This window comes from Schistocerca nitens, chromosome 4, assembly GCF_023898315.1.
Source record: "Schistocerca nitens isolate TAMUIC-IGC-003100 chromosome 4, iqSchNite1.1, whole genome shotgun sequence".
NCBI classification, from domain to species: domain Eukaryota; kingdom Metazoa; phylum Arthropoda; class Insecta; order Orthoptera; family Acrididae; genus Schistocerca; species Schistocerca nitens.
This window is the reverse complement of record NC_064617.1, coordinates 482,010,866-482,034,463: the sequence shown is the minus strand read 5'-3', so window position 1 is coordinate 482,034,463 and position 23,598 is coordinate 482,010,866.

Genomic DNA, 23,598 nt, shown 5'->3' with positions numbered 1-23,598 from the left:
TCGGCGGATGAATACGATAGTGCAGTGCCTGTGTTTTTCAGAAGAGTGTTCCTTCGGACATGTATACATGTTCTCGCAAAACATTGGGCCGCGGTTCCAGCAATTTGAAGGCATTAAGGTTGTTTATATAAGGAGAAAAACGCAGGTAGTCCCTGTGCGCTCGTTCAAGAGATGGAGCGTATTGAAGAGTTTTTTGCTCGTAGTCCACTAATGTCTATTAGTCGTGCAAGCCGAGAGTTACCCACCCCCTCATTTCTCTGTCTGTCTGACGCCTTTCGAAGCGACGTCTGAGTTTCAAGTCATACAAGATTAACTTGCTGTAAGCCTTCCATGATGGTAATAAACAGCGTTTAGAATATTATGAATTCATTCTCGGTTCTAAATGGAAAATAAAAATTGCTTTTCACATGTAATGAAATTTTATGTATATTATACCAGGACGCTGCTATTTTTTGAAGCTTCGTTCAAGAGTTGTACAGTTAGACGATAAGCTTATTTTGACTGCACTGCATTTTCAAGTGATATGCAGTTCTATAGCGCTATTAGTATATAATTTTTACGTTATGTATCTGATTGGTGTTCTAACAGTGTTTCGAGTACTTACTGCCGTATCTCATCGTTGAGGATGTAGCTGTCAAATATTTCTGCGTCTTGTATTTGTAGCGCAGATTGAGTTGTCTTTGTTTATATATATTTTTCTCGGTAGTGGATGTTGTTGAGCAATGTTTTTGAAATTTTCGTTTTCTATAAATTTGGCAGCTTAGCCATCTATGTATTTCTGTGGTGGTTAGAGATTCTCTGTATATGGTTGAGTGAGTAGTCTTTGCTTATCATGTTACTTATTATCGCGTTCTAAATCTCGACGAAATTTTCAATAAAATTTTTATGCTTAAGTTCGGTCTGTTCGTCAAGGATTTTTGCTCGGTATTTTCGTGTGTGTGTGTGTGTGTGTGTGTGTGTGTGTGTGTGTGTGTGTGGATGGTTGGGTGGGTGTATTTCTGTTTCTTCTAAAAGCGCCATTATTGGGCGTTTAGCTACTATATATAGGATTTTTATAGAGTAGGCGAGCTGGTTTACATTATGTTTTTCTGTTTTCAAAGTGGCAGAAAAATGTGGCTGGATCTGTGCAGCTTTTTCTGGAGTCTTCTCGAAACTTTATCAGAAAACTGCTTCCTTTTTGGCCTATATAAAATTTTTCGCAGTAATCACAACTGATTTTATGTATACCTGGGTAATTGCATGTTGATAGTTTTGTTTTACTGGAATGGATTTGTGTTTTTATGTTGTGTACACACGGTATGAAAATTTCACTGCATTATTTTCAAATAATGAATTTAGTTTGTCTTACGTATTCCATATGTATATTTGTGGTATATATGTTATTTTCCGTTGTGTTCGCGTCTCTCGTTTTAGCTTTATATCAACATGAAACTGGAAACGTGTGGCATTTTTATATTTCTCAAACATTTGGCAGACTACACTAAGATTAAAGTTATTTTGTTGTACTATGTATATGAGGGTTATAATTTCTTTCTGTATAGTGGGCGTCGTAATGATAGTTTATGTAATCCGTTAATCATAATGTGAAAATAAGCATATTTTTGTGTTTTTGGATGACAGGAGTTTGCATTAATACGGTAATAGACAACACAATCAGCAAAAACTTCTCACACAAACCTGTCCCATACAAAGAATCTATAACCACCACACAATTCAATAGATGAATAAAACAAATATTTAACCACAGAGCATCACTGAATTCTGCCAAGTAAAGTTACCAGGTTTAACTAAAACGAAAATTCCAACAGAAACTACTCAACAAAAACCTGTATTGTTGAGAAAAAATATACGTAACCGAAACCATCTCGATCAGTGCAAAAATACAATACGCAGAAATATTTTACAGCTACAACGTCAGTGATGAAACTCATTGTTACAGAAACAAAGGTAGAAACTGTATATATAATAACATTGCTATATAACTGCAGATCGCTTGAAAAGAGCAATGCAGCCGAAATGAGCTCATCGAACTGAACAACTCTCGAATAAAGTTTCAAAAAGAAGCAGCGTCCTGTTTGAATATACATAAAATATTTTTATAAGACATTATATCTACTACGCTGCAGGCACTGAGAATTAAGAAATTTCTTCTCAAGTCTAGTAATCATTTGTAAGGATACATTACACTTAAGTGGAAAGTAGACTACCATTATATGGAAACATGAAGAGAGCAACGCAACACCACGGTCGTGCACGAGAACAACTGTCCGAAGCTTCAAGAGTGTTGGACCGTTTCTCAAGAACAAATTAACAGCTCATTACTTTTCGGAAAACGTCGTTTACAGGAATCAAGTGCCTAAATATGCTAGAGATGAGGTTTTTCCACAGTTACGAGTATTTGCTCTACATTTTCATTTTTTTCCAACAGGACGGAGTGTCATAGCATGGGCATCTGTGTGTAAGACCATTTTTAGGGGTACGTATCTCAAGCTGTAAAAACGAAACCCTTATTCGATTACTTCGTTGTCTTTCTGCCTGTATGTTAAGACGCCTGTCTCCCACGGACGGTAGAGATATAAAGTTGAAATTTATGTCACATAATAAGGGCTACAGTCGTTTGGCTGTGTGAGAACTTAAGCCTCTAAGTTAATTCAATCAAAAGATATTGCCATTTATGTCACACATGTTGATACTCACAAGCTCAAACATCAAAACCTACAGAAATTTGGCAAGAAGCTAGGTTTCGCAATACAAGTTAAAGAAAAAATCAGAAAATTGTCAATTTGTAACTGCGTCAGATAATTTTTTTTTTCCATTTGTTGTCCTTCTGTCTGTCTATCCGTTTGTTAAGACCACTTTTTCTCAGGATTCGGTAGAGGTACCCAGGTAGAAATTTGTTTAGATTACTAAGCTCTACGGTGCCTCCGCGCTGTAAAACATTTAAACATCAAGGGTAGTGCAGTCAAAAGATACGATCATGTAAGTAATATACTTTCATAATCGCCAACTCACTCATCAAACCCTTACATTAACTGTCTATATACAAGTCGGGCCTGGAGGTCTAGCAGTAAATCGCGTGCCTAAAAATCGATAGGTAGAGGGATCGTATGTCGCTCGGACGACGAATTTTTCAGTCTTCCTTTTACCGTTGTCTTCACCTCTCAACGATGTCAGATATTTCCAAAAACAGTGACTAACCATTGCGCTCTTAATGTTGACGTCCTTGACTTTAATCTCATTGAGGTTATTTTGAGTTTGCTGTATGCTGAATCAGTTCCTCCGACTACCATTTTTTTCTGATTTACTTAGTTGTTCCCCTGCAGCCATTTCCTACACCTCCTACTTATCTATTTCCTAAGTGAGCTGTACTACTGTTTTCCTCCCTTTTCCTAAGTATTTTTGTGTTCTTTCTTTCGTCGATGAACTGAGGTTTTTCTTCTGTTACGCGCCTTATCGTTACTCAGTAGATTAGTGCCACTTTTCATTGCTGGTTGATTCTCCCGGACAGTTCTCTTAATCTTCAGTCTATTCATCGTTACTTATTATCTAGTCTGTATCTACTTCTACATCCAATATCTGATTCTGGGGTCGCTGTCTGTCCATGATAATCCAACTGGGATTTTCCCGTGTCTCTGCTTCTTTTTCAGATATATCTCTTGCCCTTTTTATTTTTTAAATGTGTATTTGCTATTACTAACAGAAATTATGCCTATATTCTCCTATAACTGTATCTTCAACTCCTTCTATTACGGAGTTCCAATCTTCTATGTTTAAGAACCTGTGAAAGATAAATGACAGCTTATATCCTAAAAAGTAGTTGTGTAAAGTATGGTCATGCGGTAACTGAATGCATGTAAAAGTTAAACCCATGTAGAATAGGATGGTTCATTTGAAAATAAAGACTTTCTAGTTCTATGCATAAGATAAAATTCAGCCCAATTTTTTGTTTTTATTTGAGTAGAAGATAAAGTCTTTTGCAGACGACTGAATATTTCTGCAACATCCGGCAGAATCAGTTTTTCACAGTAGGCTGTCACCGTCACTACAGTCCGCAGTATCACACTGTTTCATTTTACTGGAGTTTCTTTCATTTGTGTACAGAATCACGATTTTAATTGACGTTACATGCAGTTGTAAACAAAATGACTGCTAGACCCGCCACGGAACGTAAAACAAGTCACGACTCTACTGCAGAGAAATGGAAAAATCATGCCAGTTACGAAACAACGCAGATGTCCGACATTGTCGATGTTTTTCAGAATTTAGAAATTTAGTGCAGAATTCACGGTGAGACGCTTTTAATACACTACTGGCCATTAAAATTGCTACACCACGAAGATGGCGTGCTACACACGCGAAATTTAACCGACAGAAGAAGATGCTGTGATAAGCAAATGATTAGCTTTTCAGAGCATTCACACAAGGTTGCGCCGGTGGCGACACCTTCAACGTGCTGACATGAGGAAAAATTCCAACCGATTTCTCATACACAAACAGCAGTTGATCGGCGTTGCCTGGTGAAACGTTGTTGTGATGCCTCGTGTAAGGAGGAGAAATGCCTACCATCACGTTTCCGACTTTGATATAGGTCGGATTGTAGCCTATCGCGATTGCGGTTTATCGTATCGCGACATTGCTGCTCGCGTTGGTCGAGATCAAATCCAATGACTGCTAGCAGAATATGGAATCGGTGTGTTCAGGAGGGTAATAAGGAACGGCGTGCTGGACCACAACGGCCTTGTATCACTAGCAGTCGAGATGACAGGCATCTTATCCGCATGGCTGTAACGGATCGTGTAGCCACGTCTCGATCCCTGAGTCAACAGATGAGGACGTTTGCAAGACAACAACCATCTGCACGAACAGTTCGACGACGTTTGCAGCAGCATGAACTATCAGCTCGGAGACCATGGCTGCGGTTACCCTTCACGCCGCATCACAGAGAGGAGCGCCTGTGATGGTGTACTCAACGACGAACCTGGGTGCACGAATGGCAAAAAATTATTTTTGCGGATGAATACGGGTTCTGTTTACAGCATCATGATGGTGGCATGCGTGTTTGGCGACATCGTGGTGAACGCACATTGGAAGCATGTATTCGTCATCGCCATACTGGCGTATCACCTGGCGTAATGGTATGGGGTGCCATTGGTTACGCGTGTCGGTCACCTCTTGCTCGCATTGACGGCAATTTGAACAGTGGAAGTTACATTTCAGATGTGTTACGACCCGTGGCTCTACCCTTCATTCGATCCCTGCGAAACCCTACAAAAAAAAAAAAAAAAAATGGTCCAAATGGCTCTGAGCACAATGGAACTTAACTGCTGAGGTCATCAGTCCCCAAGAACTTAGAATTACTTAAACCTAACAAACCTAAGGACATCACACACATTCATGCCCGAGGCAGGATTCGAACCTGCGACCGTAGCGGTCATGCGATTCCAGACTGTAGCGCCTAGAACTGCACGGCCACTCCGGCCGGCTGAAACCCTACAGGATAATGCACGACCGCATGTTGCACGTCCTGTACTGGCCTTTCTGGATACAGAAAATGTTCGACTGCTGCCCTAGCCAGCACATTCTCCTGATCTCTCACCTATGTTGATGAACTGTGGTACCGTGTTGAAGCTGCCTGGGCAGCTATACCTGTACACGCCATCCAAGCTCTGTTTGAGTCAATGTCCAGGCGTATCAAGGCCGTTATTACGGCCAGAGGTGGTTGTTCTGGGTACTGATTTCTCAGTATCTATGCACCCAAATTGCGTGAAAATGTAATCACATGCCAGTTCTAGTGTAATATATTTGTCCAATGAATACTCGTTTATCAGCTGCATTTCTTCTTGGTGTAGCAATTTTAATGGCCAGTAGTGTAGTTTCAATAATGAAACCCTGTATCGAAATCGGGCAGAAAACTCTAAGATATTACAGTGCTTGCGTTATTACGATTATGATGCAAAGTTCCTTTGGACATGCATGCGATGAGAGAGAAATCTGGGTTCGAGTCCCGGTCCGGCACAAATTTTCATTGTCGTCATTCCATTCTACAGCTGATGCTTGTGGATTGTCGAAAGGATATTATGGTCGTATGTAAAATATACTAGCCGCGAGACGAAATCAATACCTCCGCTGCGCAACAGCAATGGAAGTGTTACAAATTTCTGCACCGGTAAAGCGGTGTTATCAGTCACGGTTTCCTAAAACTGCGTTACCAAAAAATTTTTAGTAAATATTCCTTATTTAGAATCAATAATTGCTGCCAACATCAGGAATTCAGAAGTAGATATCCCCTCGGGAGCGAAGCATTTTAATTCAGACTCATGCTCAGAAAAAAACAGAACGCCTTGAACGACTAGAGATAGGACGTTCATATTCGCAGGACCTGTATAATAATATGTTCTGCGAAATTGATTAGCATTTCAGTTATCACGGTGTATGAAGTGCCCTGTCGCCTAGTGGTCACAGGGCCCACCATGGCCCTGATAACTTGTTCCATGTGTGATGGCATCGAAGCGCATAAGTTGTGGATGGCGACCTGTGGTATAGCCGTCCATGCTGCATTTACCTGGTTCCAAAGTTCATCTGTGGTGGTTAGCATTGGGTCACAGCCTGCACCTGTCGTTTCACCGTATCCCACACATTTTCGACTGACAACAACTCTGGTGTTCTGGCGGGCCAGGGAAAAGGCTGACATCCTGTGACGCCAAGAATGCACGTGTTTGTGAGCAACGTGTGGTCGTGCCTTGTCTTGCTGAGAAATAGCGTCCAGGCTGTTGTGCAGAAAGGTAAGGCTACAGGTCACAGGATGTCATTCTCTTAGGTCAAATACGTCACAGTGTCCTGGACACGCACCAACTGTGATTTGTGATTGTACACAATAGCACGCCATACCATAAGGCCTTGAGTTGGCGCTGTATGTCTTGTGTGAACGCGGTCACTATGATGCCGTTCCCCTCGTATGCGGCGAACTAAAATGCGGTCATCATTTCCAAACAAACAAAACCTGGATTCGTCCGAAAATATTATCTCATGCCGTTCCTGTCCCCAGTGACGTCGTTCCGCACACCATTGCCGTGTAGCATGTTTCTGCACATTCGTCAAAGGTAGGCAGAGAAGTGGACGACGCGCACATAACCCATGCCGTAATAAACGACGACGGACTGTCACTGCTGATAGTTTACGATGTGTTACACTGTTCCACTATTGCGCCAGAGCCGAGCAGTACGCAGATCCGCCCTGCAATTTCCCGGACGAACGCAACACATTCTGTCATTCAAACTCACTGATTTGACGGCACGGTTCGCGCATACGTCTGCGATTCATGCTGCACGTCTGCTCAAATCATACTGACCTATTACCTTCGGTTTATAGTGACAACGAAAGCCGCAGGCACATTTTATCTGTAAACTGGTGTTGCGATGTGATATCGATGTTGACCTTCAACCCGCTGGTCGATACGGTTCAAATGCTAATCGTTATTGCAGAACATACCAATGTATATGTCTTGTGAATATGAACGGCCTATCTCTTGTCGTTCAAGGTGTTTGTTTTTTCTGAGCATGACTGTACAATTGTTCACCCAAGGAACGATCCCTTCGTATAGACTGGAGAGTTTCACAGGTCACACCTTTAGCATCCGATAGTGATTCGGATGCCTCATCGAGCCAAGTATCGATATGGACTAAGGGTCAGAGATGCTCGGCTTACAGACCAAGGCCGCAGCTTCCACGGTGGGTCGCAGCCGGCGCCGTGAGCATGTCAGAGGGACCGTCCACTGATGCGACAGTGTCTGCAAATACCGTGGCCTCACACTTGTCCAGCAATTCTCTCTATCCTCTGAAGTCTCCGAAACGCACCATTGGCAGCAGAGTCACTGACCTTGCTGTGTTTACGTTTTACGATTTGGATTGCTTGCTGGACTGCTTGGGCATGCTTATGAAGACTTTCACTACAGTTTGAACTTTGCTTCTGGCTAACCAATCACTTCTTGAACTACTCCATCATCGACTACAGGAAATACGCTTCTCCACTACAGGTCTCAGCGTCATTGCCAGTGTGAGTGATCACGAACTGTGTTCTGCTTACAGTGAGTAGGATATAAAAATGGCGATGAGGATTTTCTCACTGGGTACCTATTCACTGTGGATCTTAAGTTCATACAGTTATGGCAGCAACAGCTGGAGCTACAATGGCAGTAACAACTTCAGCTACAGCAACAGCAAGAACAGCAATGTGAATTCCGAGAGCAACAGCAGGAATTTCTCCCACAACAATTTGCTTTCTTCAATGACCAAACGAAATCTGGAAGGTCTATTTACATGATAGAAGACAGGTCAAATGACAGACCGTGAATATCGCAGTGCACTGTTACTGTAGTAAATTATACAAACTGGTGCCGCTCTCAGGCCGCAATAGTTTGAAATTCTCTGATGTTTTTGGTCTGATAATCAACTGGAATGGTCACCAAATGCACCTAGCTGCAACATGGCTAAAATTTATTCAGTGTTAGGCAATATATGTAAACACACAGAGCATAGTCTGCAAACTTCAGGACTCAGCGCCCAGGTGTGATTTTCCATGTAAACCATGTGGCCCACAATATGCAAAATCACTAACTCGTGTTGTTGTTATACATCTAGCTCCTGATAGAGAAGTTAGTGCACCTCGTCCATCACTGAGTGATGTGAGAAAATTTGACAAAAATCCGTAACTGATAGCATCAATGCACGCTATGTTTCGCGATACTTCTGGTATCGACTTTCTTAGCAGATATAGTCGGCATTGCGTTCTACAGTCAACATCTTACGTACCTCGTTTGCAAAACTAAATTCCGCTACCTTCTTTCCAGAGATCGCGCCTAACCACACATCTGTATCCCAAGATTTGTAATATCATTACTTAAACAGGTGGGCGAAAGAAAGAAATCTGTCGGCTGGAGCATCGAAACTAACGAATACATCTCCAGGACCACACACATGAGTTAACAGCGCTGGAAATCGCAAATGAAGATGCTTCCCAAATAAAATAACCGAAACGCTTATGGCAATAAATAAACCATAGGAAACCATTAACTAGAGGAAAACCAAAATAGATGCTTATTATGCCGAACAGGTTTATGAGGATTCTATTCTCACGTGCAGTAACAGGTGAGCAGATTTACGAGCAAAATGCTCTCGTCATATAAAATATTTCACTAGAAGATAATATTCAAACTACCTAAAATTATAGACATGGGAACTGATATAAAGTTGGTAATTGTAAGTAAAATTATAAGTACGTGGCGTTGCACACTACACTCCTCTAAGGAAACAGTCACAGCAGGTGACATCAGATTAAGAGGCTCATAGGAAGAACTTGCCACATCGTGGACACGAAACAAGAGCGCCATCTGTTACGTTCCACCGCCTATTAACAATCGAAGAAATCGCTAATAAACAGTAGCATGTAACAAAAGCTTTGCAGTACATCAAGGAAGACAATATCTTAGAGTTACATTACGACCTGTACCTCAGTTTTGGAAATATAAATCAGATCCACTATTTTCGATACAAAATTTCTACACACAACGTTTCATAGAAGATAATTAATTAACATGAACCCTTAGCCTTCGAAGTTGCGTTCTCAGTTTAAATTCCACAAAATTAATCGTATAATTTTCCCGATTACGGATGGTAGGAATAGTGCTTATCATAACCTAACACAGTTTCTTCATGACAATTAAAAAAAATCTTACGTCTTTCAAAATAATTAATTCATTTACAACAATGAAACTATCGTTAGCAAAATAAAAGACAGGGCAGTATAAATTAATATGAAATCTCCTGGCGGATAAAACTATGTGCTAGACTGATACTCTAACTCGGGACCTTTACCTTTAGTGGGCAAGTGTTCTACGAGCATTTTTTATTTTTTTCTTAAGTAAACAGAGGAGTCTGCTTCAGGGTGTTGGAGACATAGTGTACAGGGATCTAAACTGGCCAGTGTGCCCCTTCCCATCCCTGAACGCCTCTTCAACTTTACTTCATTTTTTTTATTTCATTTTATTTCTTTTTTATCTTTTTTGTCTTTAACTCCGAAATCTGGGATGTAATTTTAATACAAATTGTTTCTGTTATAGCGAAGAAATTTTAAATAATTTAATAACAAAAAATGGCTCAAATGGCTCTGAGCACTATGGGACTCAACTGCTGTGGTCATAAGTCCCCTAGAACTTAGAACTACTTAAACCTAACTAATCTAAGGACAGCACACAACACCCAGCCATCACGAGGGAGAGAAAATCCCTGACCCCGCCGGGAATCGAACCTGGGATTTAATAACATAAGTCGCCTCACCATGAAATAAATTTTAATCACATTTACTTCATGCGTCATTGTTCCAACTCAAAAAGTGTAAGAACAATTAAGAGCATGGAAACTGCTACAGTTCCAGTGCTTAAAAAACGACCACGAAGGAAATAAAAATAATGATGAACAACAAATCCTGCTCGCACTCCCACATATACTACCCATCTGCGAACAGTGTACTAAGTCGATAACCATTTAGCCTCGTATCAAGGACCACTACGGGGGTCTTCATCTGCCCGGGTCTCCCCAACTGTGTGGGGATTTACAAAGACACTGCGCCAATAATTTGCAAAGAGTTGTTGATAGCGAGGAGTGTCTGCCCTCACACATTTGAGAGTGACGTAGTCGACTTTAAATAAGGATCCAGCAGTAACATAATAACCAAACGCCGCCTCCAGTCTACATGTCATCCCTGAAAGCCTGTGTTTCCGTCCTCCAATGAGAGGTTCCATTGCGATCGAGTCATGAAGAATAAACATCCTTGTGGAACTGAACGCCGTATTGACAAGGGACCCAGTCTACGTTCATTTACCAGCACATGGGATGAAGCACCACGTAATAAGCGCAAAACTACGTCGGCATAATCAGGTTAGAAGCCGATATGGGCTAGAACTGACGTAAGAAACTTGTGGTGCACTCTGTCGAAGGCGTGGTCAAAGTCAAGTGCAAACACAGCAGCTCGAAGGCGACAGGATGTAACGAGAGCTATTGAATCCCTACATTTGGCAGTGGCTGTTTGCATGTTGGTCTCTCCTCCTTGTGTCGTTTGCTCCATGGAAAGGATTAGTGGAAAGACGTTCTCTAGACTCGCTGCCAGAAGCCGGACAAAGACCTTAAAAACCGAATTTAACACTGTAATCGGAAGGTGGCCCTCGATCGTCTCACCTCTCGAAGGCTTATGCATCGTAATGAGTTGTCCATCAACGAAGGCAGGTGGCACGCAAAGACTGGGAACCAAGGGCGCATCGCCTGGGTGTTGAAAGATCTATAGTATTCAAGTGGCAGGCAGTTTGTCTCGCCCCGGCGCCTTATTAAGTGCACCCTTGTCTAGCGTATCCTCAATGGCGTCCTACATAACCTTCGCTAAAAGCGACGACACTGCTGTCGTCGAGGGTGCGCGACACAGGCTGCACAATTTCTTTTTTGTCCCCCTCCTGTATATTCTGCTCACGGTGAAAACATCGATAATGGCCCGGCAAAGTGAGGTCGGTGATCAGCTGTCGTCGGAGTCGACGGCTATCGAGCATCACATGGTGCATAGATGGACTTTCGCTACTCAGTCGGTCTTGACCTGCGACCGCACGACGATCCCCTCCAATTTTCGCCGCGTAGGAGACTATATTTGGGCTTTAATCCGGCGGTTTACCATCTGCCAGTCTGGTGACGACTGTTGGGAAGTGAGTTCGTGAAGCATCGTGCAATAAAAGTCCAAAGTATGACGAATGCCATGCGGCGATGTGCTTTCCACATCGTAATAACACAAGCTGGAACGCCGGTCTTGCACACTCCATCCGCCATTCCAACTCGAAGTCCTTGACAAGTCGAAAAGTGTGGGGTCTGGTCTTTGAGGTGGAGCACACAAAATTGCCGCCGAGGATATATTGACTGTAGCAACCAAGAACGAGGGGATGGTTTTCTCTGAGTAGGATTGTGTTCTCTCGCGGGTTTGACGGTTCCTGAAGGAGCATTTGTGTGTGTTAACAACACCTGTACCTAGCGCCGAGATCGGCAACCCACTCGCTTCGATTTAAATACCATAATGCACTAGTACCCCCATACTGCTTTCAGTCTGAGTGCACGGTGTCATATACATCGCATAACCATCCTCGTCAGGGACGGATGCAAAGAGCACTTCTTGCAATAAAGGAACGCTTGAAGCATTCTCGCAGCAGATGTATCTTATCCTTTAGTCCAGTCAAACTGAAGTTATTTGTGGCGATATGATAAGCCTGTCGTCGAACTGGGCGTCAAGTTATTCACTAGGACAGAACTTTCTGTCGGGTGTCAAGCTGCTTCATCACCTCGAGTTGCCCTCAGTACATCAGCTGGAACGGTTCCTAAAGTGCCGGCACCACCGGTGCCGGCCCTGTCGGCGTAACTGTTGAAAGCAGACCAATAACGTCTTCCAATGTCTCCTCAGGGCACGCACTCCCGCCTATGAGGGTTAGCAGCCTCCGCGGGAGCATTGTCTGGCTTGTGGCGCCCTCGTCCTCCAGCGGCTGGTCCTCAACCTGTTTTGAAGTTACTCTGCTCCTCCACTTACGGCACTTTAGGGATCTTTGCTTTCTGGTGTGTCCTTCTGTGTCAGATGAAGGCAGTGACTGACGACGCTCTGGCACAATGGCCAGCAGACCAGTAGAATCAGCGAGTCTATCACTCTTCTGTCATCATGAACATCGTCATCTGTCGACCGGGAAGGGGGGGAGGGGCGATGTCAGAGCGTGACCCATAGAACAGTCATTTCATCTTGCCGTTGCATGGGAAGGATGCAGCGTTGGGTCATCAGGGAGTGTCGGATGCTGTCGGGAAGCGGCAACAGTCTTGAACGGAGAAACGTACAGTAAGTCACAAGAAGCAGCATCACCAACATGCACCAAAATTCCTCCCCATTTAATTGATAGTATAAAAAAGTTAACTTCGTGTGGCCAGAGGTGTACCAGAAAGCTTTCATGTGCCTTATGCCGGCCCTTTATTTAGCAATGTTCAACAGGACAAACCCTTAACGCAAGTCGCTGGTGCGTCACATTATGGCAATGGTACAGGGCTGTCACACAACAGAACAGCCCACTGCATTTGCGTTTAAGACATTAAATGCGGCATAAAAAATTACGCGCAAGTAGAGAAAAGGCTTGCTGTCACATATGGCTTCAAGTAAATTGCATGTACATTCAGTAACAAAAGTCATGGGAAAGCAATGTGCACATATACCAGGTATATAAGTATGAAACCGGAATTTCCCACCAGTGTAGGGCCGGTGAGATCGCGTCTGCAATACCATCTGCCTCCTGTAACGGCTGACGAAGAACGTCAACACACAGTAAACGAAGTTCCATACATCGGCATCTACTTCAAATCCGTAGACATGTCCAGTTTTGTGCCTACGAACTACGATATGAGGACAGCATTGGTTTTCTGTTATGATCTGAAGAAAAGTGCCACAGAATCGCATCGAATGATTGTAGTAGCTTTCGGGGAATATGCTCTTGGAAGAACACCGTGTTTCGAGTGGTTAAAAAAATTCAAAAGTGGTGATTCTGACGTGAGAAGCGACGAGCGCTGGAAAGCACCGAAAAAGTTGGAAGACAAAGTCGTTTCTCCATCGAACAGTGACAGATGATTAAAAATGGATATATTTTGAGAATCCTAAGCGTCGTAAATCATGGGTGAATCCAGGCAAACCATCGACATCCACTGCAAGACCAAATCGCTTTGGAAAGAAGACAATGCTCTGCGTTTGGTGGGATCAGAAGGATGTCATCTCTTATGAGCTGCTAAAACCTGGTGAAACTGTTAACACTGATCACTACCAGCAGCAAATGATCGATTTAAATCGTGCATTACGTGAGAAACGACCGGAAGATGGAAAAAGACAATACAAAGTCGTACTGCTCCATTAAAACGCCCCATCACAGACAGCAAAACGGGTCAGGGAAACGATCGAGGCGTTGAGTTGGGAAATACTAGGGCATGCGGCTTATTCTCCAGACTTGGCTCCGACCGGTTGTCATCTATTTGCATTACTGGGACACGCTCTCGCTAAACAACGCTTCAGTTCGTATGAAAATGGCTCGCTGATTGGTTCGCTTCAAAAGAAGAAATTTTTTTTTCTTTTTTTTTGCGTGGCATTTATGGGCTGCCGAAGAGGTGGGAGAAATGTATTAAAAGCAATGGAGATTATTTTCAATAAAGTATTGTTTATCAGTTTCAAACAACAGTCGTTGTACATATGATGGTATGGTCGAATATCCGAAGTATAAAAGAGCAGTACATTGGCGGAGCTGTCACTTGTACTCAAGTGATTCATGTGAAAAAGTTTCCGACGTGATTATGGCTGCACGACGGGAATTAACAGACTCTGAACGCAGAATGGTAGTTGTAGCTAGACGCATGTGACATTACATTTCGGAAATCGTAAGAGATTCAGTGTTTTTTAAGATCCACGGTGTCAAGAGTGTGCCGAGAGTACCAAATTCCTTGCGTTACCCTTCACCATACCCTTCACCACGGTCAATGCAGTGGCTGACGGCCTTCACTTAACGACCAAGAGCAGCGGCGCTTGAGTAGAATTCTCAGTGATAACAGACAAGCAACACTGCTTGAAATAGCCGCAGAAATCAATGTGGGACTTGTGACGAAAGTATCCGTTAGGACAGAGCGACGAAATTTCGAAATTTAGCATTAATGGGCTATGGGAGCAGACGACCTACGCGAATGCCTTTGCTAACATCATGACATCGCCTGCAGCACCTCTGCTGCACTAGTGACCGTATCGGTTGGACCCCAGACGACGAGAAAACCGTGGCCTTTTCAGGTGAGTCACAAATTCAGTTGGTAAGAGATGATAGGGTTCGAGTGCACAGGCCCCACGAAGCTATGGACCCAGACTGTTAACAACGCACAACGCAAGTAGGTAGTGGCTTCCTAATGGTACAGGATGTGTCTAAAACGCCTTGACACGGTTCGCGCGGCTCGCCCCCCCCCCCCCCCCCCCCCCACGGCCACCGTCCGAGGTTCGAGTCCTCCCTCGGGCATTGGTGTGTGTGTTGTCCTTAGCGTAAGTTAGTTTAAGTTAGATTAAGTTGTGTGCAAGCTTAGGGACCGATGACCTCAGCAGTTTGGTCCCATAGGAACTTACCACAAATTTCCTTTTTTTTCCACCTGATCACCAGTCACAAGCCCCTCATTTCGTTATTCGGCCCCGGTCGAAATGTCCCGATAAGACGGCGCATAGGCTGCAGCGTTGGGCGTTGTTCGTTAGTAACTTAGTAATTATAATTGCGAGTTCCATTATTGGCCCATCACACACGAACCAAACGCAGACGCACTTGCTGTACGGCGTCAATGCAGAGCTTCACAGGCAATAAGCGCTGTATTTTGTCTTCGGCGTCAATCAGCGACACGCCGTCGACGAATTCCCGATCACATCACGCGTGATAGAAACAGAAATAGGCTGCTATTCCGCAGGGTGTTGTATGCTGCACCGAAGGGTTGGTGATGTTTGGTTTGTGGGGCGCTCAACTGCGCGGTCATCAGCGCCCGTACAAAGTCCCAATTTTTTACACAGTCCAATTTTTCACAGTCCAAAGTAGCCACTGTCACGAATAATGATGATGATGATGAAATGAGGGCAACACAAACACCCAGTCCCCGGGCAGAGAAAATCCCCGACCCAGCCGGGAATCGACCCCTTGATCCAGAGGCAGCAACGCCAGCCACTAGGCCACGAGCTGCGGACCCCGAAGTGTTGGCCGGGCCACGTCTCTAACGGCGCAGACCCGGCATGGTGCGCGTACTTTTCGTTACAAAACTGACTTAATGCAACTGATTGTGTGTTATTATTAGCTGCAGACGAATTTAAATGCTGGGTACCCATACACCATCCTCCCACATTTAAGCTCTTTCGCACTGCACATTGGAGATGCTGCCGTTTAATGAAAACAAATACGAGTTTAACGAGTATCGGACCAGATTTGCGACTGAATTCAAGACTTCCTTATAAATATAACTGAACACGTCTCGATCCCTGAGTCAAGAGATGGGGGAAGATTAAAGGTAATTTCCATAGTAAAAATGGCTCAAATGGCTCTGAGCACTATTTATTTATTTATTTATGCATTTATTTTACCTGGCAAGATTAGGGCCTTCAGGCCGCCTCTTACACCTAACCAGGCATACTCAGATTTAACGAATTTCAGTTTTTACAGTACATTATGGACATACCACGTATTATACAGTATTACTGTTAAAGAAAAAAATAGAGATTATAACAGTAGTACATGGATAATTACAACAATCAAAAAAATAATTATAACAATCAAGAATAATAATAATAGCAATGACTATGTATATGAAAGTAAACATATTTTTCTTTTATGAATATCAGTCTTATTGCTAGTTGGGAATTTTCTCGTTATGTTCTTGCAGCTTGTGAGTTATCCACACCGAGCAGAGACATGAGACGATAGAATAGGGTGAAAGAGATATAGAAGAGGTAGCTACGTTAGAGGAAGAGAAATAGAATGATGAAATTCGAAGCTATGATGGAGAGGAGAAAGAAAGAGATGAGAGGGGCACAACAATGGTGGCTATACCGTCCCTAATATGTAAGTTTTGAGTTTCCTCTTGAGTGTTGAGTGGTTCAGGATGAGACGCAGATCACAGGGGAGCGCGTTCCATAGTCGTATGGCTGAGATGAAGAATGGCACGGAGAAAGATTTTGTGTTATGTAAAGGTACAGCCAAGATGCTAGACAATGGGACATCTGAGGTCATCAGTCCGCGAGAACTTAGAACTACTTAAACCTAACTAACCTGAGGACATCACACACGTCCATGCCCGAGGCAGGATTCGAACCTGCGACCGTAGCGGTCGCGCGGTTCCAGACTGAAGCGTATAGAACCACTCGGCCACTGCGGCCGGCAATTTTCATAGTATTCCAAGGAAGTGTGGAAGGGCCGTTACTGTTTACAATGTATATAAATAATCTAGTAGAAAGCGTCGGGTGCTCTTTAAGGCTGTTCGCAGATGATGCGACTGTCTACAGCAAAGTAGGAATGCCAGAAGACAGTATCGATTTGCAGAATGACCTGCAGAGGATTGATGGATGGTACAGGCTCTGGCAGTTGACCCTGAACCTAAATAAATGTAACATATTGCGGATACATATAAAAAAAGCCGCTACTGTATAACTACACTATTGATCACAAACTGCTGGAAACTGTAGCTACCGCTAAATACAGTAACTATCCAGAGCGCCCTTAAGGGAAAACACCATTAAAGTAAATCGTAGAACAAGCAGATGCCAGACTGAGATCCATAGGAACGGTAACTCATCCACGAAGGAAGTGGCTTATTATGCGCTTGTTCGCCCGATCCTTGAGTATTGTTCATCAATATCGGTTCCTTACCAGCTACGATTGATAGAAGAGATAGAGAAGATCCAACGAAGAGCGGCAATATTCATCACGTAATCATTTAGTGGGCGCGAGAGCGTTACCGAGATGTTCAACAAACGCCATTGGGTGACAGTATAAGAGAGGCGTTGTGCATCAAGGAGAGGTTCATTACTGAAATTTCGAGAGAGCAGTTTTCAGGAAGATCTGGACAACATATTTCTTCTTCCCCCACGCATCTCGTTCTCGCGAAGCGACCACGACGAGAAAATTCGAGAAATTAGAGCTAATACAGAGTCTTAGGACAATCATCCTTCCGGCGCGCCATTCGCGAGTGAATCGGGACAGGGGAGGCTCCGTTAGTGGCGCGAGAATTACGCTCCGAGGAGTACAAGATAGTTGTAGACGAATGTACAGAATGAAGATAATAGCGTGGCTTCACCATAGAAAATACGATCCAGAACTTCCTGGCTTGTGTCTACAATCAACCAACCTCATAGCGTTTAATATGTGTCATGGATGACTACCACCACCAATGCAGCTAGCATCCATGCCCTCTCCATCATACTGTATTTGCAATGGAGGTGGCATCTTGCAGTCAGGTTACCTATGACGGCTCTCAGTCTATGGAATAAGTCTTCAAGGATTTTTGTAAATGGAACAGTACCGAGTATCACTACCCATTCTCGTCCAGTGCGAAGTGGGTCACCAGGAACCTCAAAAAGAAGATCCATAAGGCAACAGCGACAGCCGACTCTGGAGAAGCACACAACTGCTTAATGGCAACCCTATAACCTGACGTTCTCTGGCAGAAATTTTACACACGGGCGCAAACCCCAAATATCTTCGACCTGCTGTGCTTTATTCAGCGGCCCCATTGTCCACGGACACGGCCTTAACTCCGTGTAGGTTCCCACGTACGGGAAGTCTGGGTGGAAATCTGGGTGGATCCAAGGCATCGTCGTAACAACTTCCACCGTCGTTTTAGATGAGAACAGGGGATCGACAATGACCTGCGATGGGAGGCAATTAAAGTGGAACCACTCCCAACCCCTAAACAACTTCCAGTTCCCACCAACACCTGAGCCACCATCACCAAATAGGTTGAACATTTTCGGATTTAGACGTCCACAGAGGCCGAAATGTGGTTCTCATCTGGGGGGAGCTAAGTGGCGTTGCAGAAACTGTCGATTGGTAGGCAGGCAGTTCCACAGACAACGCCGATGCCTGATCCAGCCGATCCAAACTAGGAAGTACGTCGGTGAGTATTCCAGCCCCTCTCTCTTTTGTCTAGCCCAAGCATCGATTTCGGGAAAAGGTCAGAAATGGTTGCGCTTCATATCGCAGCTGCAGCTTGCTCCTCCAGAAGGTGCCGCTTTGGGCATGTCACGTGGGCCTGTCCACTGACGGAATTGTGGCCCCGAATACCGCTGGCCCACACTCGTCTGCCAGTTCTCTCCAGTCTTTGAAGCGTTTGACGTGCGCCATTGATAGCTGAGTGACTGACCTTGGCTGTGCTTCCTTTTTTTTCGGGCTACGACTTAGATGTTTGCATTTGCTTCAGACTTCACTGTGCTCTGGACTTCGCTTCTGGCTAGCCGAACTTCGTGAACTCCGCAGTTATCGTCCTTTCTCTCTGTACCACTGTCAGTGTGAGTGGTCTTAAACTGAGTTCTATCTACCCAGAGTAAGCTAGAGGAACGCCAATAAACAAGAAAGGAAAGGGAATTACACCAGTGAATTGTAGACCCATATCACTGATATTTATTTGTCGCAGGATTTTGGAACATGTACTGCGTTCGAACATTATGAAATACCTCGCACACTACCAGCAATGTCTTAGAAAATATTATACTTGTGAAACTGCGCTGGTTCTTCATTCACAGTAAGTAATGAGTGCTATCGACGAAGGATATCAAATTGATTCCATATTTCTAGACTTGCGGTAAGTTTTTGTCACTGTTTCTCACAACTGGCTTCTAATCAAATTGTGTGTCAATGGATTATGATCTCAAGATTAGGGCTGCATCCGTTATTGCCTGTAAGAAACGTCACAGTTCATAGTAACTGACGGTAAACCATCGAGTGAAACAGTAGTGACACTGTTCCTAATATATAAGGGGCTATGAAAAAGTTCCCGTTCAAAGGCCGTAAAGTCTATAATCCGTGTGCCAGTCACCCTGAGCATTGAACCAATCATCCCACCGTCGCTCCAGGTCGAGAATACCCGTTTGGCAAAACACCGAGTCCTGCTGCGTCAACCTGTCCGTAACTGAACGCTGAATATCTCGTCCGTCAGGAATCGTCCACTCTTCGCTGATCGAGTGCGTCAGAATCGCTTGGGAAGAGATCGGGACTATAGGGTGGGTGCTCGAGTGTCTCCCATTCCAGTTGGCGTAACTTCTGCGTTACGACGATTTTGATATGGAGAAGTGCGTTATCATGAAGCAGCAGCACCCCATTCCACAAAGTTGGTTTTCCACAGGTTTGCTACGCTATACACTTCCTTCGTTCTCCGATGGACGTCTACGGTGTTCGTCCTTCGGCAGCCAACGTTGGGCGTTCACGTTTCTGCATTTATCGCATCGCACGTCGGGAAGACACGAGTGCCACACTAATCCCTTGCCTAGGTGTCGGTGCAGTTATATCGCATCTGAGTCGCACCGTGCTGCATGCGCGCTGCAGCAACACCTTCAAATGGAAATTTTTTGATCGCTCCTTACATACAAATGATTTAGGAGCTGCCTCTTATATTTATTGCAGATGTTACTATCTTCTACTATCTAGTAAAGGCGTCAGAAGATAAAAACTGACTGCAAAATGATTTAGACAAGATACACTATGTGATCAAAAGTATCCGGACACCTGGTTGAAAATGACTTGCAAGTTCATGTCACCCACCATCGGTAATGCTGGAATTCAGTATGACATTGGCCCACCCTTAGCCTTGATGACAGCTTCCACTCTCGCAGGCATACGTTCAATCAGGTGCTGGAATGTTTCTTTGGGAATGGCAGCCCATTCTTCACGGAGTATTGCACTGAGGGAAGGTACTGATGTCTGTTAGTGAGGCCTGGCACGAAGTCGGCGTTCCAAAACGTCCCACAATTGTTCTATAGGGTTCAGGTCAGGACCCTGTGCAGGCCAGTCTTTTACAGGAATGTTATTGTCGTGTAACCACTCCGCCACAGGCCGTGCATTATGAACAGGAGCTCGACCGTGTTGAAAGACGCAATCGCCATCCCAGAATTCCGCTTCAACAGTAGGAAGCAAGAGAGTGCTTGAAACATTAATACAGGCCTGTGCTGTGATAGTACCACGCAGAACAACAAGAGGTGCAAGTGTCCTCCATGAGAAACACGACCACACAATAACACCAGCGCCTCCAAATTTTAATGTTGGCGCTACACACGCTGCCAGATGACGTACACCGGGCATTCGCCATATCCAGACCCCGCCATCGGATCGCCACATTGTGTAGCGTGATTCGTCACTCCACACAACGTTTTTCCACTTTTCAATCGTCCAACGTTTACGCTCCTTACACCAAGCGAAGTGCCGTTTGGCATTTACTGGCGTGATGTGTGGCTTGTGAGCAGCCGCTCGATCATGAAATCCAAGTTTTCTCCCCTCTCGCCTAACTGTCATAATACTTGCAGTGGATCAAAAAATGGTTCAAATGGCCCTGAGCACTATGGGACTTAACATCTGAGGTCATTAGTCCCCTAGACTTAGAACTACTTAAACCTAAGGACATCACACACATCCATGCCCAAGGCAGGATTCGAACCTGCGACCGTAGCGGCAGCGTGGTACAGGACTGAAGCGCCTAGAACCGCTCGGCCACAACGGCCGGCTGCAGTGGATCCTGATGCAGTTTGGAACTCCTGTTTGATAGTCTGGATAGATGTCTGCCTTTTACACATTACGACCCTGTTCAACCGTCGGCGGTCTCTGTCAGTCAACGGACGAGGTCGGCCTGTACGATTTTGTGTTGTATGTGTATCTTAACGTTTCCACTTCACTGTCACATCGGAAACAATGGACCTAGGGGTGTTCAGGAGTGTGGAAATCTCGTGTACAGACGTATGACACAAATGATACCCAATCACCTGACCACGTTCGAAGTCCGTGAGTTGCGGAGCGCCGCGTTCTGCTATCTCACGATGCCTAATGACTACTGAGGTCGCCGATATGGAGTGCCCGGCAGTAAGTGGCAGCACAATGCACCTAATATGAAAAACGTATCATTTTGGGGGGTTCCGGATACTTTTGATCACATAGTGTATGTTTATGGTGCGAAAAATGGCAGTTGATTCTAAGCAACAAAAATGTGAGGTCTTCCACATGAGTACTAAATAAAATACCGTACTTTTTCGGTTACATGATAAACCATGCATATTTAAAAACTATCGTTCCAATCACACGTGCCGGCCGCGGTGGTCTAGCGGTTCTAGGCGCTCAGTCCGGAACCGCGCGACTGCTACGGTCGCAGGTTCGAAACCTGCCTCGGGCATGGATATGTGTGATGTCCTTAGGTTAGTTAGGTTTAAGTAGTTCTAAGTTCTAGGGGACTGATGACCACAGATGTTAAGTCCCATAGTTCTCAGAGCCATTTGAACCAATTACACGCCTAGCAATTACAACTATGAATAACTTAAACTGGAGCCATAACACATTAAATGTTGTGCTGAAGGGGAACTAAAAACTGCGTTTCATAGGCAAAACACTTAGGAGATGCAATAAAGCTATTAAAGAGTGTGCCTGAACTACCCTTGTCCATGCTCTTGTGCAGTACTGCTGTGCGGTATGACATCCTTATCCGACAGAACTGCCGGAGACCATCGAAAAAGTTCAGAGAAGAATTGCTCGTTTTGTACAGGATTTCTCACAATGTTTTTACGACTTTAAATTTTTATTAACGCACGCTAAAACAAGATACAGCGACAGTGGTGCCATCTAATACTAGTGCAGAGTGTGAAGTTCTATCCCATCTCCAGGTCAGTAATCATGCTGCACTGGTCGAGGCAACATCGTGTGTTCGCGACGAAGTGCTATTTTCGCTACGGCGAATTTGCCGTGCGCCTGAAACGTGTCTTTCGTAAGTATTTCAAGATTCAGCCGCGATATCCAGTTCCTGCTCGTGGAGCGATATTGAAGAAGTTAACAAATGCCCGAGCAACTGCCAGTGCATCGTATCGAAAGTCAACCGGTCTCGGAAAATCGACCAAGCGCGCTTGTGTCGAATGGCCGTCTGACTCGCCTGATTTAAATGTGCCAGATTTTTAAATATGGGGTTATCGGAAGGCAAGACTATATTCCTGCCGGTCAAGAAGCTTGCAACTGTTATGAGATCGAATTCACGATTAAATCTTCAGAATTCCTTCAGCAGTTATGAGAGATATGTTCAAAAACTGGTTGAAACGTAATCCACTAAATTACAGGCCTATATCGTTTACGTCGATATGCAGCAGGATTTTAGAACATATATTGTGTTCGAACATTATGACTTACCTCGAAGAAAACGGTATATTGACACACAGTCAACATGGGTTTAGAAAACATCGTTCCTGTGAAACACAACTAGCTCTTTATTCATATGAAGTTCAAAAATGGCTCTGAGCACTATGGGACTTAACATCTGAGGTCATCAGTCCCCTAGAACTTAGAACTACTTAAACCTAACTAACATAAGGACATCACACACATCCAAGCCCGAGGCAGGATTCGAACCTGCGACCGTACCGGTCGCGCGGTTCCAGACTGAAGTGCCTAGAACCGCTCGGCCACCTCGGCCGGCTCGTATGAAGTGTTGAGTGCTATTGACAAGGGATTTCAGATCGATTCCGTATTTCTGGATTTCCGGAAGGCTTCTGACACTGTACCACACAAGCGGCTCGTAGTGAAATTGCGTGCTTATGGAATATCATCCCAGTTACGTGACTGGATTTGTGATTTCCCGTCAGACAGGTCACAGATCGTAGCAATAGACGGAAAGTCATCGTGTGAAACAGAAGTGATTTCTGGCGTTCCCCAGGGTAGTGTTATAGGCCCTTTGCTGTTCCTTATCTATAAGAATGATTTTGGAGACAATCTGCGCAGCCGTCTTCGGTTGTTTGCAGATGACGCTGTCGTTTATCGAG